The following is a 20,871-nucleotide window of genomic DNA, read 5'->3' as shown; positions in this document are numbered from 1 at the left end:
CCTGTGCACCAGGTGCATCTCTCTGGGTTTTAAACACCAGAGGCTCAGCCTCCAAAACTCATGTCTATATGTCACCACAGTAGGACAAACCGACAGACAAGTGTCACCCCCACCTGGCTGACTGTTCCTCTGTCTGGCTTCCTGGCTTTTAATCCCCTTTCTCCTGCTCTTCCGGCCTGCTACCTGGCGTCCCTGCGTTGTCTCTCCTCCCTGGCCATTCTAGCTTCTAAAAAGCATTCTGGCTGCACTTCATCCCAGAATAGTTTTGTTCATTCTTCTGGCAGGCCATGGCATTTTCAATATTCTTCTCTGACACTACAACCTAAAGGCATCAATTCTTCTTAGGTCTTCCTTATTCATTGTACAGCTGTCACATGCATACGAGGCTATTGAAAACACCATGGCTTGGGTTGGGTGCACCTTAATCTTCCAAGTGACATCTTTGCTTTTCAACACTTTCAAGAGGTTTTTTTCGCAGCACATTTGCCCAATGCAATACAACATCTGGTTTCTTGACTGCTGCTTGTATGAGTATTGATTGTAGATCAAAGTAAAATTAAATCTTTGACAATTTCAATCTTTTCTCCATTTATCATGATGTTGTTCACTGGTCCAGGTGTGAGGATTTTTTTTTTTTCTTTATGTTGAAGTATAATCCATACCAAAGACTAGAGTCTTTGATCTTCATCACTAAGATCACTAAGTGCTTCAAGTCATCTTCACTTTTAGCAAGCAAGGTAGTGTCATCTGCATATCAGAGGTTATTAATGAGTCTTCCTCTAATCCTGATGCTGTGTTCCTCCATATAGTCCAACTTCTCTGATTATTTGCTCAGCATATAGATTGAATAAATGTGGTGAAAAGATGCAACCCTGACACATATACTTAGTGAATTTAAACCATGCAGTATCCCCTTGTTCTGTTTGAATGACTGCCTCTTTGTCTATGTACAAGTTTCTCAAGAGAACAATGAAGTGTTCTGGAATTCCCATTCAATGTTATCTATAATTTAATATGATTCATATAGTTAAATGCCTTTGAATAGTCAGTAAACCACAGGGTAACATATTTCTGTTGTTCTCTGTTTGCAGCCAAGATCCATCTCACATCAGCAATGATATCCCTCATTCCATGTCCTGTTCTGAATCTAGCTTGAATTTCTGGCAGTTTCCTGTTGATGTATTCATGCAATTTCAAATGCACTATGATTGCAATTAATAATTAAAATTAGCCTCCAAGATTTACTTCAGTAAAACAATCATTACTATGATATCATCAGCAACACAGTTTTATATGATTAATGCCTTATAATCATTATAACAATTATCCGTGGTATTATAATTAGCCTGGTTATTTTTATCCTAATAGGGCTTTGATGTCCTTTCTGCTCACTACTGCCTGTTTTGTGTGTTTTGAGTAGAGGACATGGGAAGGAAGACAGCTAGTGTATTTTAATAGCATTTCCTCTCTTTTCAATTCCAGCTCATGTGTGCTTCAGTGTCAATTAAGTTCTGCTTGCATGTCAGTGATCACTGCATCTAACTTATTAAAACAATAAGGTTTTTTCAGTTGGTGAGTTTTTAAAATGTAGTTGCTGGTCTTGGAGTTTAAGACCATTTGGAACAAAAGGAAATCGTATATTTTCGTTGAAAAAAATTTTTTTTCTTGTGTATTAGGTGAAAGTTTACACCACAAATTGGATTCCCATTCAACAATTTATGCACAAATTGTTCTGTGACATTGGTTACAATCTCCGTAATGTGTCAGCATTCTCATCATTTCCACCCCGGCTGCACTGTTTCCATCCATTCAGTTTCTCTGCCCTTCTTTGTCTTTTCTTTGCTATTTGTGTAAATCTTGATCATTTGGTCTCGTATCATTGATTGTTTAAAGGAGCACATTACTCACAGGTGTTATAATTTATTTTAGAAGTCAGTCTATTATTTGGCTGAAAGGTGATCTTTGGAAGAGGTTTCAATTCCAAGTTAAAAGGTTATCTTTGGGGTTCCTCTGGTCTTTATCAATTCAGTGAGTCTGGTCTTTTTTGTGAACTTGAATTTGGTTCTATATTTTTCTCCCATTCTAACCTGGACCTGATATTGTGTCTGTGGTCCGAACTGTTGGTAGTGGTAGCCAGGCACTAACTTGTTCTTCTAATCTTAGGCTAGAAGATTCTTAGGTTCACATGGGCCATAGGCTGGAAATCATGTATTTTTGCTGGGAGGTGAAGCAACTCAGTGGTTCTGTGCTGTCTCTTTACATTTATAATATTTGCCAGAGCCAACCCCTCCCCATAAGCTTGTCGAATCCAAAAGTCAGTTATCTGAAAGGAGGAGACTTGAGATACTATATTAATTTCATCTATGCCTTTAAATCCTGCATCATATTTATTTTTATTATTGTGATTTGGGTGAAGATTTACAAAGCAAATTCACTTTCCATACAGCAGTTCACATATACTTTGTATCATAACATTGACTACAGTTTACTACAATGCAACAGCTCCCCTCCTACCTCCTCCTGATGGTTACCTTGTCCCAGTGTCCATCCCTCCATGCACTCCTGCCCCCTGAGCTGTCTCCCTGTGCATAAGCAGCCCTTCTTTGTTTCATGTAAATCCTGCATCATATTTTAATGTGTTGATACACCATTTAAGGGAGCTCTGGTAGCATAGTGCCTAAGGCACTTGACTGCTAACCAGAAGGCTGACGGGTCAAACTCACCAGCCACTCCTTGGAAGGAAGATGGGGCAATCTACCTCCATAGTGATACTGCCTCAGAAACCCAAGGAGGGGTCACTATGAGTCGGGGCTGACTTGACGGCTCATAACAACAATAACAACAAACACCATTTAAAGGAAACTTCAGGGAATATTGTGTAATAGAATGGAAAATTTACATTATTTAAATAAACTCCTTACTCTTGCCTCCAAACCATCAACTCAGTACACATATTTTGGGTTAAATTATAAATTGGATTTCCTAAAATGGAGAATACTTTTAACTTGAAACATTGCCCAAGAGATTACTGTCTCCTTTAGGTAATTTATTTCTTACAGTTATCAATATTTTGGCAAAGGACCATGCATATTTTAGTTGAATGTGAAGTGGATGGTTTATAGCTAGTCTTTTTCACATGCTAGATACCGTGATCGAATAAATAGAAGAGGAAATTATTCTTGACAGTCAGTAAGAATAAAATGGTTGACTTATGCTACTGCAATGAAACCAGTACAATTTCCTAAGTTTTCTATCCTAGGCATCCACATGGCAGCTGAAATGTTATGTATGCATGGACCAATTCCCCAAACCATCCCCCCCAAAAAAATCAAACTCATGGCTGTAGAGTCGTATCTGACTCATAGCATCATAGCGACCTCTTCTTGGGTTTCCAAGGCAGTATCACTACGGAAGTAGATAGTCCAACCTTCCTTCTGAGGAGTGGCTGATGGGTTTGAACCGCCAGCCTTCTGGTTAATAGTCAAGTGCCTTAGGCACTATGCCACCAGAGGAAAGACAAAACACATTATTTCTACCTTCCCTGATCATCCTTTAGACCTTGGAATTGTAGGCTAGTGCAGTACCCTGGCATGGGCTGGGAAGAGTCATGTGGCTTTATAAAATACTCAGTTCTAGTTACTTGCCAAATAAGGTCTATCCCTTAAGTCTTTTGCAAACTACATCTTTCTTTCTCCCTAGAATATGTGATCATTTGAAAAAACAGATTCAAGGAGCATTTATAAAATTTCTAATACACAAACAGTTAGAGATGAGAAAGTACATATAAATATGATTTAGACATGATAGCTTCCTTCATCCAGCTATCGAACTTTCTATATCATGAAAGCAAAAAGGAAAGACAAATTTATGCTTTTTATGTTTTCTTTAACAAAAGGGCCCCTTATTTCGAACACCATGGCCTTCCTGTGAGAAAAGATGGACATTCTCAAACTGGCTCTATCTTGACACAAAAGGGAATTATTTTAGCATTTTCCCTTAGGATATTCTTCCCCAGAGGGCCCAGGGCTGTCTGTCACATTGACTCATTTCCTACAGCAGCCAAACTGTCAGAAGAGAGCTCTATGAGAAACCAATATAACACAGCAGAAACACTTCCTTTCTTTGAAAAAATAAAATGAGTCCAATAGCCACCCAAGGAGTCAAACCAAGCGAGATGGTGAAGAAAAACTGTGGGACTGTGAGATCTCAGACAGTGAATTTCTGAGCGTACTTCTCTCTTGGGCGGGGGTGAGGAGGGGTGGGGGACTGTGAAGTGGCTGGCATGTACTTGGAACAAATCAATTTCTGGTTCTGCAGCTTAAGAACTCTGAGGGCGTTATTGGATTAGGAATAATATATGTAAAGTGCCTGGCATAGAAGAGGCCTCAAGTGATGATGGTGATAGTGATGACAATGACAAATGATCAAATCAAGCTGACAGCTGCTTAGAAGCTGACATCAGCACATCTGCTTCTGTGGATCTAGGTGTGCCCTTTTTTGAATTCAAATTGGGCTTTCCCACAAGGACAATTTACTATTTAACACAAATCATTTTATTCCCCTGCTCCCTCAACAATTCCTCATGACTTATTTACACCAGCTTTGCCTCAGTCATGTTTTATTTGAATTTAACCACATCCATGGTTTGATACGAGCTCTGGTGGCATAGTGGCTAAGGCATTTGACTGCTAACCAGAAGGCTAGTGGTTCAAACCCACTAACCACTCCTCAGAAGGAAGGTTGAGCAATCTACTTCCATAGTGATACCACCTTGGAAATGCAAGGTGGGGTAGCTGTGAGTGGGATCCGACTCAAAAGCAGTGAGTTTGGTTTAGTGTTATGGTTTTATAGGTAGAGGATTCACTCATTGGACAATTATTTATTGAGGACTTACTATGTTCTCTGTGCTGGTGATTCAATGTTAAGCAAAAAACCAGCTTGGTTTCTGCTCTTGTGGCAGGTATAGCCTGGTGGAGGAAACATAAACCAATCAAAGAGTCATCCAAATAAATATAAAAATATAACCATAATAATTTCAAGAAATAGAGCTGTATGTTACCATAAAAGTTAATATAGTGGTACCTGATGTGTTGCTAGGAGCTATAGAAGTTTGGGGAGTTATAAAATACCTGATAGTTTAAATATTTCTGGTTGCAGTAGAACTTTTTATATGTTTCTTTATTCTGTGTTAATAAATAGAACAGATATTCAGTAAACACTGTTCTCTTGACAACTGGTCATGATGTCATCTTTTAATTCTTTAGTAGATTTTCCTGAATAAAACCTGTGGATAGCAGGAATTAGAGTCACTGTTTCACTAGCAACATGTAGGTTTCTCTTCTATCTTGTGCAAACTCAGAGACACATTTTTTGTAGGTGCTAATATGAAAAACGGTGTGAACTATGGGCCAAGAGCTGCTGCTTCCAGAATTTAAAGTCCCATCAAGATAAGCAGCAGCACCTCATTGGTTCCACAATGCTCACTGGCTTTTACTCAGTTAGCTTGGGAGAAGCTAACCATTACCATTCCTTCAACTTGAGTTATCCCAGCACAGCTGCTAGACTCACCACCTTTGAGCAGATTCTGAATCATAGCCACTCTTTAGGAAAGAGTAGAACACCCCTATAGGGTTTCTTAGGCTATAAATCTTTATAGAAGGAGACTGCCTCATCTTTCTCCCACAGAGTCTCTGGTGGGTTTGAACTACCGACATTTTGTCTAGTAGCTGAATGCTTTAACCATTATGCCACCAGAGCTCCTCAACACAGATGCTAAATAAGTGGAAATTGTTTCAAAGGCATAGCATTCCGATTCCTTCATTTTATATTATTGGCACATTTTCTGGTATCGATGGACTTGGCTTTGTGTATCTTTTCAATTATGAAAGCTGTTTATCCTACCTTCATGTTGTTTCTTTCCCCTAGTGTTTGCAAAGTCTCTGTACATGAGCATGGCTCTTTCAAGAGCTTCCTGTTTTTGTTTTGTTATGTTTTTGTTTTTTTAAAATCAGCAAAAGAGAAAGTGGCAATCCTTAGGCTTCTTTTCAATCCATGACACTTGCTGTTTTTCAGACCCACAGGACTAGAACAGAAAAGTTAATAGGTCAAATGGCAGCAGACAGCCTACTTTAACTCTTTTCTGGTAGAGATTATTTTTTGTTTAGTTTAGCATCATATCTCAGTATCTTGAGCAGTGACTCATATAAATAGTACCTGTTGTCATCTAGTAAGAACCATGCTCCATAGGATTTTCCATGCTAATTTTTCATAAATAGATTTCCAGGTCTTTCTTCTGAGGTACCTCTGGGCAGACCCAAACCTCGAATTGTTGGTAAAGAGCAGAGCATGTTATCCATTTGCACCACCAAGGACTCCAACATCTATAGGAGGCATTCAATAATATTTGTTGAATGAATAAAGTAACACCAAATTTGATTTGACCATAAACTCATTGGCAAGTTCCAGTTGTTCCCTTTGATATTGTGAAGATACTTAAAATCTAACACAACACAGACATTTGCTGTTCTCCCGTTTCCAGCTACATCTGCTTTCTTCTCCCATTCATTCACCTTTTTCATTGATCATTCTGTGTGAATCATGTCAGACTTTCCACTGCCTTGCTTCATTACCAACTTACTCCCTCCTTCCTCATTATTCCCTAATTTCTCAATCTGAGCTGAAGCTGGGCAGTATCTCAGGCTGGATTAACTGAGCGAGGCAGCTAGAGGACAATGGCTTCTAAATACTCTAATGAGAGCAAGGGCGAACGACACAAAGAAAAAAAAAATGCATAACTGGAATATCACTGGCTGGGGAAAGCTAGCTGGTCAGTGTCTTTGAAGACAGTTCTAGTTACGGTTCAAGAGCGGCCATAGCTATTAGTGTAATTATTATCTATGAAAGTGGTAACACCCATGGTGAATCAGGTTTTGTTTCCTAGAATAGCTGAGGTTCTTATTGATAACACACAGAGAACTCAAGCAAATCGAGGAAGGAAGATGGCTATTAATTTTAATTATAAACTACATGAAATGAAAATGAAGAAGAGGAAATGGGTTTTAAGAGAAAGAAATAAATTTGTACTCAGAATCGGTTCTTTCCTTTTATTGAAAATTTGCTATGTTTTAGGAGTCCCTGGATAGTCAGTGCCTTCAGTGATATAGAAGATAAAGCCCCATGCATGGCTGCTATATGGAAGGTTGAAAGTGTGAGTCCACCCAGAGGTATCTTGGAAGAAAGGCCTGGTGATCTACTTCTGAAAAATCAGCCATTGAAAAACTTATGGAGCACAGTTCTGCTCTGACACATATGGGGTTGCTATAAATGCGAGTCAACTGGACAGCAACTGTTCTTTCGTTAGGCTCTGTTCTAAGTGTTTTAAATGCATTATCTCATTTAATCATTATACTGATGGTGTAGGATTATTATTGTGTGCCTTTAATTGGTAAGGGAATTGGTGAGTGATAGAACAAAACAATCTAAGTTCAAAGCCCCAAATTGTAACCAGTCTGCTATTGTGCCTGTCTTCTTTATCTGGGTACCAACCACAGTTATAGTAATTTTTTTCCCTCAACCCATTTCTTATCACTCATTGAGGAGGATGTCCTTGTGTATTACTTTTGGCTCTTTTGAATTCAATGTTACCACTGGGTTTATAAAGTTAGATATCTGGAGTAGACAAGCACAAGGACATTTTCACTAGATACTTTGACTATTTTCCTCTTAATTTTGCATAGAGAAAGCAGTCTTACCTTTAGAAGAAAGAGTTACAGGTGCGAATGCACCCAGATGCAATAACTTATCACATATGAAGACGTCTTCAATGGTGCTTGTTGTAACATAAATAGGTTGCTCTAAAACATAAAAACAACAAGTGCACTTTAAATTTTTTTCTTCACTACATCATCTTCATTGCTGTCAAGTCAGATCTGAATCATAGCGACCCCTCCTTGGGTTTCCAACTCAGTATCTCTACGGAAGCAGATTTCCCAATCTTCCTTTCTAGGAGTGGTTGGTGGGTTTGAACCTCCAGCCTTCTGGTTAGCAGTCAAATGTCTTAGGTTCCTATGCCACCAGAGCTCCTCTTAGAGGAAATAGAGACAGAAAATAAGACAAGGAGAAGGTGGAGGCAATGGCTGGATCAGGAGGGAAGAGCAAGAGAAGAGGAGAAGGTAGGAGAAGAATGGGTCCAAAGATATATGACTCCATCAGATGTAGTTTGGAAGCTTCTATACTACAAGTGTCTTCTCTCTGTCACCCCTGTACCCACTCCCCTCCCCAGTTCCTGTCTCAAGTCCAGACCCTTGTTAATTTCATAAATATGCTGGTGAATTCCCATCTTCATCTAGAAAAGAAGAGTCACAACTAGATATAGTTTTGAAACAAATTCCAGAGGAGGGAGTGGGCTGTGAAACAGAATCTGTTTGCATTTCACCCCTTGGTTGGCTCCTGAACACTTAAGACAAGAGTGAAAAGAGGTCTGAATGTGGGAAACCAAGGACACTAGAAGAGAGAGCTTTGTTGATTTTTTAACTTTGGCAAAACCAGTCCTAAATTAATGCCATGCTTCAAATGCAGTGAGCCATGAAAGTTTTAAGTTCTGTCACATGGTTGAAACTTTCTGGGAATATAAAAAGGCCATGAAAATAATGCTTACTTTTATTTGTGAAGAAGAGTTCCTGGATGGCACAAATGATTAAGTGCTCAACCACTAACTGAAAGGTTGGCAGTTCAAACCCACCCAGGGGCACCTCAGCACGAAGGCCTGGTGATCTGCTTCTGAAAGGCCATGGACTTGACACTCTATGGAGGAGTTCCATGCTCAGCATACATGGCGTCATCAAGAGTCGAAATCAACTTGATGGCAATAGGTTTAGATTTTTGTTTTTGTTTTTATTTGTCAAGACAAGTCCAACAGATAATGATGAGCTGGTTTAAGTATGGGAACAAAGATTACAGACTTGTGTTTGACTCCAAAGTCCAAGCTATTCTGGACTACTCTCTTTCATGCCACTTCCTTCTTATTTTCAGAACACCAAGCTGAAAGACTCGAGCCACACACTAGTCATGGGGCAAAGGGACAGAGTTTCTAGGTGAGGAATCAATGATGTGTCTAAGTCATCTGACTGCTAACCAGAAGGCTGGCAGTTCAAACCCACCAGCCACTCCTTGGAAGGATGACTGGGCAATCTACTTCCACAGAGACACCACCTTGGAAAACCAAGGAAGGGTCACTATGAGTCGAATCAACTCGATGGCAGTGAGTTTGGTTTGGTTTTGGTTTTAGTGATGTAGAAGATAAAGTCCTGTGTACTTCAGATTGCCCGGCACACTAAGGGGCTTGTTGTTAATAAAGTGTTCTGGTTAACTGAGGGGTAAGGAACCTACAGATAGACTGCCTGTTTTTGAAGAATAATACTACAATTAAACAAACTTAATTCTATTTTTCTTTAATGAAAGCACTTTAGGATCATGTAATTAGTGCATCTCTCTCACCATTATGAATATAAATTCCCATCGTATGAGCAAATTGCGGAAGTAATGGTTCATGGAGAGCTCATATTGAGAGAATGTCAATGAGCCAGTATTTACTCTCTGAGGGTAGCTAATCATTAGGAGATGCTACTGGTCACAAAGATGTGATTATTCTAGAAACGATGGGCAGGGGGAGCAAAACCTCTTTGAAATATGTGCCTTCTACCATCATTGAAATATGCCCATTTGAACAAATTTGTAAATTAGTTAATGACATTAACTTCAGCCATCCATGCTCCTGGATATTGTGAGGAATTATAAAAACGATCAACTATCAACACACAATGTCTTTTTTAGGTGGACAGTTTGGTTGTAGTGGAAATTATAATTCAAGGGCCTGATATTGAATATTGAATTTATGCTGTTGCTGGCTCATTTAAGGGAGCATTTAAGTCTCCATTATGGCTGTGGTGAATTAAAATCTAATTGAATTCCACAGGCATTTAATAGTGTGTCTAATGTAGGCAAAGCATTAAGCTAGGTAATGTAGGTACAGAAATAAAAAGTGAAGGATGATGCTTGGTAACCCAGAGATTTCTCGCTGTAGGAAAACTCTTAATTTGGATCAGTGCAAACTTTCAGCACAGCCCAAAGCATCTATAAACCAAAAAAAAAAAAAAACAAACAAAAACATCTTTTTGAGTTGATTCTGACTTATAGCCACCCCTTGTGGGTTTCCAAGGCTGTAAATCTTTACAGAAGCAGACTGCCTTGTCTTTCTTCCATGGAGCAGCTGGTGGGTTTAAACCACCAACACTTCAGTTGCAGCCAAATGCCTTGACCACTACACCACTAGAGCTCCTTTATAGATGGGTGGGAATGAGCTTGTGATTGGGAGATATTGACTTTCCCTCTGTTTTAGCTCAGATTCTCCTCAAAGCAGAACTTCCAGGAGTAGTTTTCTTGGAAAGTGATCCCAGGAAACACAGCTGGGGAACTGGGAATGGCTAGACAGGGGCAGGCAGAAAGTCTTGGGTTGATGAGATGTGTTAATGAGCAAGCCACATTCTGGGCTATTGGGCTGAATCCCACTGGGTACTCTCTGAAGTACTTCAAGATGCACAGGTCAGATTTGTCCTACCAGACAATGTGGAGTTGAGACATTTATTTCTGTCTCCAGCCTCCATCAGGTGAGGGCTAGCCCTGGGTGTCAGCTCCACAGCACTTCCCAGGTGCCCACAGGTGAGCAGGCTCTCTGGATGCTTGAGAAAGCTCTCTGGCAGAGAGGAGAGAAGGAGCTTGATGTAGGAAGTTGTGTCTACCCAAGCTGCTGGTGAATTCACTTAAACCTAGGAGGTGGTTGTTTCTTTTAGCAGTTACATGTGTTCACTGTAGAAAGTTTACAAAATAGAAAACATAAAACTCCATAAGCCCACCCTTCAGCAATAACTATTATCATTGGGTGTATTTTCTTCCAAAAAACTGTTTCTTTCTTTCTAATGTGTGTGTGTTTGTGAGGTATTGTTTTATTTTGTTTAAAATTTTACTTTTTTTTTTTTTTTATTGCTGTTTTTGAACATTCAGAGCAGCTGAGCCCTCGGTATTTGCTGGTCTTACGGAGTTTTGAAGAACTGAGGGTAGCAGTACTTGAGGTCAGTGCATCTTGTTATCTTTTATAAAGACCTCTGGTAGTGTCGTGCCTAAGGCATTTGACTGCTAACCAGAGGCTGGTGGTTCAAACACACCAGCCACTCCTTGAAAGGAAGATTGGGTGATCTATTTCTGTAGTAACACTGCCTCAGAAACCCAAGGAAGGGTCTCTATGAGTTGGATCCAAATTGACAGCAGTGAGTTTGGGTTTTTTTTTCTTTTTGGTAAAACTGTTGCAGAAATTATTTTGGATGTTCTGGATGGAAAAGGGAAATCAGGGAGTCCCTGATGGTAATAAGACAGAAAAAAAAGATACTATGTCCAAGATTGGAGAGATGCTAGAGGGACAAGATTCTTAGTGGTACTGGGCCTCTCACAGTCTGTGGCTATCTCCTGGGGAGATGACCAGGGCTCAGGAGGGTGACTTCTTGGTGCCACCAGAAAGAGCATAGATTAGGTACAGGGCTTCTCAGCCTGCTCAGTGCATCCAGGGTGCCACATGAAACAAAAACATAACAGATCCACTTTTTTGGAGGTCTAGAGCCTATCATCAGGGCAGCGGCATCTGTGGGTGGGGAAAACTGACCATTGCAGACCACTGATGATGACTGCCAATCTAAGGGGCACTGTGGTGCTTGGCTCTGCATAATGCTCTCTGGACTTCCAAAACCCTAAGTAAGGGGGCTCCAGAAATGAGTGGCGTCACTATCCTACCACCTCTATGGATGTGGACTCATGACTGGGACTGATTTTTAAAAAAATAAAGCAAAGTGGTAATTCAAAGTTTGTTGTAGTGGTCATCATGGTGGTTAGGTGCTGTTGAATCTGCTCCAACTCTTATGAGTCCTATATGTACAACAGAACAAAACACTGCCTGGTCCCATTCCATCCTCACAATCTTTGCTATGCTTGAGTCCATTATTGTAGCCACTGTGTCAATCCATCTCCTTGAGTGTCTTCCCCATCTTTGCTGATCCTATAAACTACCAAGCATGATCTCCTTCTCCAGTGAATGGTTTCTTCTGACAACATGACCAAAGTAGGTGAGACCAAGTCTGGCCATTCTTGCTTCTAAGGAGCATTTTGGCTGCACTTTTTCCAGGACAGATTTGTTGGTTCTTCTGGCAGTCCATTATATTTTCAGTATTCTTTTCCAACACCACAATTTAAAAGCTTCAACTCTTCTTCAGTCTTCCTTATTCAGTGTCCAGCTTTCACATGGATATGAGGCCATTGAAAATACTATGGCTTGGGTTAGGAGTACCTTAGTCTTCAAAATGACATCTTTGTTCCTTAACACTTTAAAGAGGTGTTTTGCAGCAGATTTACCTGGTGCAATAAGATGTCTGATTTCCTGTCTGCTGCTTCCATAGGTGTTGATTGTGGATTCAAGTAATAGGAAATCTTTGACAATGTCAATCTTTTCTCCATTTATCATGATGCTGCTTATTGGCCCAGTGAGGATTTTCATTTTCTTTATGTTGAGATGTAATCCATACTGTGATGAAGTCTTTAATCTTCATCAGTAAGTGTTTCAAGGCATTTTCACTTTCAGCAATCAAGGTTGTGTCATCTGCATATTGCAAATTGTTAATGAGTCTTCCTCTAATCCTGATGCTGCATTCTTCTTCATGTCCAGCTTCTCAGATTATTTGCTCAACATATAGATTGGATAAGTATGGTGAAAGTACACAACCCTGATGCACACATTTTATGACTTTAAATCATAAAGTATCTCCTTGTTCTGTTTGAACGACAGCCTCTTGGCCAAAGATTCCTTTAATATTGCAACTTGCGGCTTGATTTTTTTCTTCAGTTTTTTTTTTTTTCCCCCCAGCTTGGGAAATGCTGAGCATGTTCTTCCCTTTTGATTTTCTAACTCCAGGTCTTTGAACATTTCATTATAATATTTTAGTTTGTCGTCTCTGTCTACCCTTTGAAATCTTGTTCAGCTCTTTTATTTCAACATTTCTTCCATTTGCTTTAACTGCTATCTGTTCAAGAGCAAATTTCAGAGTCTCCTCTGACATCAATTTTTGTCTTTTCTTCCTTTCCTGCCTTTTTAGTGACTGTTTGCTTTCTTCATGTATGATGTTCTTGATGCCATCCCACAACTCACCTGGTCTTCAGTGATTGGTGTTCAATGCATCAAATCTATTATTCAGTTGAACTTTAAATTCAGGTGGGATATATTCAAGGTCATATTTTGGCCCTCATGGACTTGTTTTAATTTCCTTCAGCTTCAACTTAAACTTGTGTATGAGCAATTGATGGTCTTTTCCACAATCAGCTCTGATCTTGTTTTGACTGAAGATGTTGAGCTTCTCCATTGCTTTTTTCCACAGATGTAATTGATCCAATTCCTGTTTATTCTACCTCATCAGGTCCACATGTATAGCTTCTGTTTATGTTGTTGAGAAAAGGTATTTGCAGTGAATAAGTCGCTGATCTTGCAAAATTCTGTCATGCACTCTGTGGTGTCATTTCTATCACCAAGGCTGTGTTTTCCAATTTCTGAAGACTCTTCTTTGTTTCCAGCTTTTGTATTCCAATCATCAATAATTATTAATACAGCTTTATTGCATGTTTGATCAATTTCAGACTGCAGAAGTTGCTAAAAATCTTCAATTTCTTCATCTTTGGTATTAGTGGTCAGTGCATAAATTTGAATAATAGTCACAATAACTGGTCTTCCTTGTAGGTGTATTGATATTATCCTATCACTGACTGCATTGTACTTTAGGATAGATCTTGAAACATTCTTTTTCACAATGAATGCAACAGCATTCCTGTTCAATGTGTCATTTCCAGCGTAGTACACCATATGATTGTCTGATTCAAAATGGCCAATACCAGTCCACGTTAGCTCACTAGTGCATAGGATATCAATCTTTAGGAGTTCCATTTCATTTTTGATATCTTCTAGTTTTTCTAGATTCATATTTTGTACATTCCATGTTCCAATCATTATTGGATATTTGCAGCTGTTTCTTCCCATTTTGAGTCATGTTCTGTCAACAAATGAAAGTCCTGAAAGCTTTACTCTATACACGTCTTTAAGGTCAACTCTACTTTGGGGAGGCAGGTTTTCCCGTCTTATCTTGAGTGTCTTTCAACCTGAGGGGCTCATTTTCTGACATGATATCAGACAATGTTTCACAGCTTTTCATAAAGTTTTCCAGTAATATATCAGACAGTGTTTCACCACTATTCGTAAGGTTTTCAGTGACCAGTTTTCTCAGAAGTGGATGGCCCCATCCTTCTTTCCAGCCTGTCTTCGTCTGGAAGCTCCACTTAAACCTGTCTATCATGAGTGACTCTACTGGTATTTGAAATGCCTGTGACATAGTCTCCCACCTCACAGCAACACCCAAACCTCCATAGTATGACAAACTGATAGACAACTGGTGGATTTAAAATTTAGATTTCTGTTATTTCCTGAGCACTTATTTTGTCATGATCTCCTTAGCTCCTGGCTCCTGAATTCAACCTATAGTGTCTGATTAGCCCCACATCAACCTAGATATGTATCTTTTTCATCATAAACCAAAACCAGATTCATTACCATGGGGTTTATTATGACTCATACCAACCCCATAGGAGAGAGTAGAACTGCCCCATAGGGTTTTTGAGGCTGTAAATCTATATGGAAGCAGGCTGCCTCATCCTTCTACTACTAGTTGCTGGGTTTGAATTGTGAACATTTTGGTTAGCAGTTCAATGCTTTAACCACTGTGCTACCAGAGATCTTTTCTTTTATCACTATCTACAAGAGAACCTAGAAATCACTTACTCTAAATATTTCATTTTGTCCACTTTGTTAATGACTTAGTTTCATGGGGAGAAGTTATATCCCTCATTCAAAACAAAATGACACAACACACTGCCATCGAGTTGAATCCGACTCATAGCGACCCCTCCTTAAGTTTCCAAGACTGTATCACTATGGAAGTAGGTTGCCCAACCTTCCTTCCAAGGAATGGCTTGTGGGTTTGAACTGCCAGCCTTCTGATTAGCAGTCAAATGCCTTTGGCACCAAACAACTAGAGAATCCCTCATTAGTCTGATGCTATCTCCCTGGCTCTATTCTCTTTCCTCCTTCTGTGGCCCCCTTTCTTTCTGCAATAAGAATTTTCTGCTGTGACCACATTTGTTATTTATGCTGGTGTTTGTTCTGATTGGTCTGTTCTGGTGATTATTAAATATTTTTAATATGTTCTTTGTTTTTGATCTTCTTTCTAAGAAGCAAAACAAATTTCTTCCATTTTCATTTTATTCCAAGTTTGTAATAACCTTTGCAATTTGACTATGCCCTTGGGGATCTTGTACTCTGCTGCAATTTCCTTAAGGAAATACTTCTTGCAGATGCAGATGGTTCCTTTCCTGTTAAATAAAGTTTATATCAAATGTAATACAGCCTCTTCAAGAAATTCCAAGTTGAGTGGTAGAGAACATTGTGATTTTGTTGTTATTTGTTGGGTGCCATTGAATCAGCACTGACACATAGCAACGCTATGTACAACAGAACGAAACACTGCCAGTGTTCTTCCATCCTCACAGTACTTGTTATACTTGAGCCCATCATTGTAGCCACTGTATCAATTCATCTCATTGAGGGTCTTCTCATTTTTCACTGACCCGCTTCTCCAGGAATTGGCCCTTTCTCACAAAATGACCAAAATATGTGAGACAAGTCTGACCATTCTCACTTCTAAGGAGCTTTCTAGTTGCTCTAGAAAAAGTGCAACATTGTGATAATCACACCGAATCTCATTTCTTTTTCCTCTTCTTTGGCATGCAAGAAGACATTGTTCTCTGGCTTGTAGTTAGATTTTGGCTGCGTAACTAGTACTGAGCAATGAACCGTGAGCATCAGTGTCACATTGCCACTCTCAGGATGAAGTCATTAAGAGCCAGTATGCAGCCCAGTAGCTCTCTTTCCTTGTCATAGCAATCATGAAGCCACGTGTTGAGATTGTATGTACAACAGAACAAATACTGCCTGGTCCTGCATCCCCCCACAATCATTGCTATGATTGAGCCCATTGTTGCAGCCACTGTGGCAGTCCATCTCATTGAAGGTCTTTGTCTTTTTCACTTACCCTCTACTTTATCAAGCATGATATTCTCCAGGGATTGGTCCCTCTTTATGACACCACCAGAAACTGAGGAATGAAGTCTGGCCATTATCACCTCTAAGGACCATTCTGCCTGCATTTCTTCCAAGACTCATGTTTTCATTCTTCTGCTACTCCATGATATTTCAGTATTCTTCACCAACTCTAAAATTCAAGGACATCATCAACTCTTCTTTGGACTTCATTATTTATTGTTCAGTTTTCACATGCATAAGAGGCCATTGAAAATACCATGGCTTCAGTCACGGGCACCTTACTCTTCAAAGTGACATCTTTGCTCTTTAACACTTTGAAGAGGTCTTTTTAGCAGACTTCACCAAAAGAAAGATGTCATTTGATTTCTTGACTGCTTCTTCCTTGGGTTTTGATTGTAGATCCAAATGAAATGAAACCCTTCACAATTTCAATATTTTCTCCATTTACCATAATGGTGCTTACTGGTCTAGTTGTGAAGATTTTTGTTTTCCTTTATGTTGAGGTATAATCCATATGGATGGCTATAGTCTTTGATCTTTACCAGTAAGTCCTTCAAATTTTCTTCACTTTCATCGAGAAATGTTGTGTCATCTGCATATCACAGGTTGTTAATGAGTCTTCCTCCAATTCTGATACATTTAGGCTAGCTTCTCGAATTAATTTGCTCAGCATACAGATTGAATAAATATGATGAAACAATACAACCCTGACACACTTTTCTTGATTGTAAAACATGCAGTATTCCCTTGTTGTTTTTAAACTACTGCCTCTTGGTCTATGTATGGATCCCTTATAAGCACAAATAAATATTCTGGAATTCCCATTTTTCACAATGTTATCCATAATTTTTTATGATCCACACAGTTAAATTCCTTTGTATAATCACAAAAACCCACAGATAATTATTTTTTTGTATTCTCTGCTTTCAGCCAAAATCCATCTCACATCAGTGATGTTATCCCTTGTTCCATGTCCTCTTGCAAATCCTGCTTGAGTTTCTGACAGTTCTCTGTGTGCATACTGCTGCAAAAATTTTTAAATTATTTTCAACAATGTTTTACTTGCATGCAATATTAATGACATTGTTTGATAATTTCCACATTGTGTTGGATTACCTTTCTTTAAAAGGGCACAAATATGGATCTCTTCTAGTCTTCCAGTCTTCCAGCTAGCTGTTTTTCAAATTTCTTGGCATAAATAAGTAAATACCTCTAGTGCTGCATCTGTTTGTTGAAACATCTTACTGGGTACTCTGTCAACTTCTGTAGATGGTATAACTACAAAATGGAAGCCATGTGCACCACAGAGCAACCTTCTAGTATAATTGCATTAGAGAGTCATCTGAATGAATTAATTAGACTTTATAGATAAGTCTCATATCATCTTATTTATTTATTTGTGTTTAAGATACTAAGATTTGAGTGTTATTTTGTAATTATAGCATAAAAAAAATTGTCATTGAGTTGACTTTGATTCATAATGACCCCAAAGGACAGAGTAAAACTGACCCATAAGCTTTCCAAGGCTGTAATCTTTATGGAACCAGACTGCCTCATCTTTCTCCCATGGACCCACTGGTAGATTTGAACAGCCAACTTTTACCACTGCACCAACTACTGTATAGTCTAAATTAGTGTTTAAGCTTTAACCTGATTAGCATGATCAACTCTGAAACCAGACTTCCTAGGTTCCAATCTATGCCCTACCATTTTTTAGGTATTTGGCCTTAAACAAAAGCCTCAGATTTCTCATCTGTATACTGATAATTCTTAACAGTATCTTATTCACAGAGTTGTTGTGAGGAGACAACTAATGTGAGGTGCTCAGAATACTGTCTTTTTGGTGATGATCATAATGTGTAATGGTGATTAAAATCTAAAACAAAGTTATTTAGTCTCTGCATTAAATACTTCCAAACAATTTCAAAGTCCACATAGTTTGTTTCTATTTAGAACCAATTATTCATTTAAAGTAATAGCAATGAAAAAGGTATTAGATGAGTCAATGTACGTTTATTTACTGAAGACAGCAGCAATCAAGAGTGGATGAGTCTTAGCTTCTCACATTCATTGACACACAGTTACATGTAGTACTTTCTTACAGATCTTTTAATCTTTTGCAATTATGATTACATCTCTTTATCATTCCTAAGCAAACCTATCTGGTTCTTCTTTTCCTCTTAATCTGAGTTGTCCTTTCTCCAACATGTTTCTATAAATAGATGCCATCATGCCTTTACTCATATCAGTATGTGAGAATGAATCCCAGACATTTCTGATTCTGTCCACCCACCTTGGTTTGTGTAGGATGTAAGGGTGATGGGGCTGGTAGGTGAAGGGAAAGATGAGATGAGTTCATAGTTTAATGCCTAGGTGGCTGGAAGTGTTGTGGGGACCTTAGCAAAGTGAAGGAGGAGACAGGAAGCTCACTTTGAGTCTAGTGTGTGTGTGTGTGTGTGTGTGTGTGTATGTGCACTTTGGAGGGTGGGTTCTCAAGCAAGGCAGCCCAGAGGAGCTTGCATCATGTAATTTAATGGTATCAGCAGTCTCAAATTTGAGTTTTGGAAAGAGACTTGTCCTATATTAATGAATTATTTAGCTTAGATGAAGAATTAAAAGGGTAGAGAATAGAACAGAAAAAAATTCCTAAACTTAAGGAATAGGAGAAGAAATAAACCAAAACCAAACCCATTGCCATCGAGAAAATTCTGACTCATAGCCATCATGTAGGACAGAGTAGAACTGTCCCATAGGGTTTCCAAGGCTGAAATGTTTAGGTGAATGCTGCCTCACCTTTCTCCTGCAGAGCAAATGGGGAGTTTGAACCACTGACTTTTTGATTAGCAGACAAATGCTTTAACCGCTGTGACACCAGAGCTCCTTGGGAGAAGGAATAGGAAAGAGATAGAGAGAAGGAAAATTATCCATGGAGAGTGTCTGGGACGTGACAGACACTAGATAATTAATTATTACTAAATAAGTGGGAAGGTATTCAACAGTACTAACTGGTGCAGCCTCTTCAAGGAGGATGTGGATTAGGTTAGCTTCACTTGTAGCTTTCTTTCCTTGTTTTGTTTGTTTTTCCCCTCCTTAATTTTAACTTGGGAGCTCTGGTAGCATAGTGGCTAAGACACTTGCCTGCTAACCAGAGGGCTGGTGGTTCAAACCCACCAGCCACTCCTCGGAAGGAAGGTTGGGCAATCCTACTTCCGTAGTGATACTGCCTCGGAAACCCAAGGAGGCGTCGCTATGAGTCAGGTTTGACTCGACGGCACATAACAACAACAACAACGATTTTAACTTATGTTACCTTGTTGGCTAAATTAATTTTGGAAAAAAGTAAGATCTTTATAAATAAAACACAGTTTTTTCTTAAGCAATTCTGAATTAGCAGGAGTTGAAAAAAAGTAAAAAAATATTTACTCTTCTCAATCTTACCAGATTTCTTACCTGAAAGAAGTTTATTGCAAAGTTCTTGGTAAGCATATTGTCAGAAGGACTATATTCTTGATGCGTTTAGATAGCAGCCATCATTACAAGAATTTTTACTCATAAAATGGTATTTCCATTCTAATGAAAGATAGAACTGCATAAGGATCTACATTTAATATCACATTGAGATTAGTGTGGCTAACAAGTGATAATAATGGTGGTGCCTTCTATGTATGCAGTTATACCTCTATGTACAGAGCATTTCTGGGGGAAACGAGAGATGTGATTACTTAAGAGCTTAACAATTTCCCTTCCTTGGTATCGAAGAAGGTAAAATTTTGGTTTCTTTAGGTTGCTGCCTGTATTGAACTGTAAATCTCTACTTGATAAGCAGCCTCTCCTCTCTTTCCTTTGACTTAAAATTGATGGCACTGGCCTCCAGTCATGGCTGCACACAGATGGTAGCTTGAGCCCAGCAGCAACTGAAACAAGAAGAATGGGGATCTTCATGGCTGGAGGCAGCCAGGTCATCTGTCTTCAGCTAAGGATGCTGTGCCCTTTGCTGCTTGGCCCCAAGTTCTGTTTCTCAAGGCTTTTTGCTCCTTTGGCACCAAGATACTGAAGTGATGTGTATCAGTAGTGAATTGAATGAGTTGCAAAAGGAGGAATGGAACTATTGGAGAGAGGGTAAGTCTCAGCTGTCACAGGAGACCTCCAAAGTTATTCTCATTAGCTTGGCTATTCTCCTTTATCTCTGACACAGACAATAGAAAGATGGTCTACAGAGATCAAAATAACCCAAAAAACCAAACTCACTGCCATTGAGTAGATTCTGACTCATACTGACCTCCACTGGGTTTCCAAGGCTGTAAATCTTTACAGAAGCAGACCACCTCATCTTTTTTTCTGCAAAGTAGCAAGTGGGTTCAAACCACTGACCTTTTGGTTAGCAGCCAAATAAATGCCTTAACTTCTATACCACCAGAGCTCCTTAGAGATCAAAATAGGCAGTGTATTTTCATTTGATAGCAGACACTGTATTTCTGCACTGTGTATGTGTCATGTGAGATGGCATCAGTCATGAGTAAGTAGGTCCAGGAAATAGGGTAAAATTAAAGATATTTTACAAGTATTCAAGAGAAGTGAGTGGACAGTGGTGGTTCAGCAGTAGGATTCTTCTTCTTCTTCTTTTTTTTTTTTTT

Source organism: Orycteropus afer, unplaced genomic scaffold (genome assembly GCF_000298275.1).
Source record: "Orycteropus afer afer isolate SDZICR_OR568_19922 unplaced genomic scaffold, OryAfe1.0 scaffold00131, whole genome shotgun sequence".
NCBI lineage: Eukaryota > Metazoa > Chordata > Mammalia > Tubulidentata > Orycteropodidae > Orycteropus > Orycteropus afer.
The sequence above is the reverse complement of the archived record's forward strand: the minus strand, read 5'-3'. Positions refer to the sequence as shown.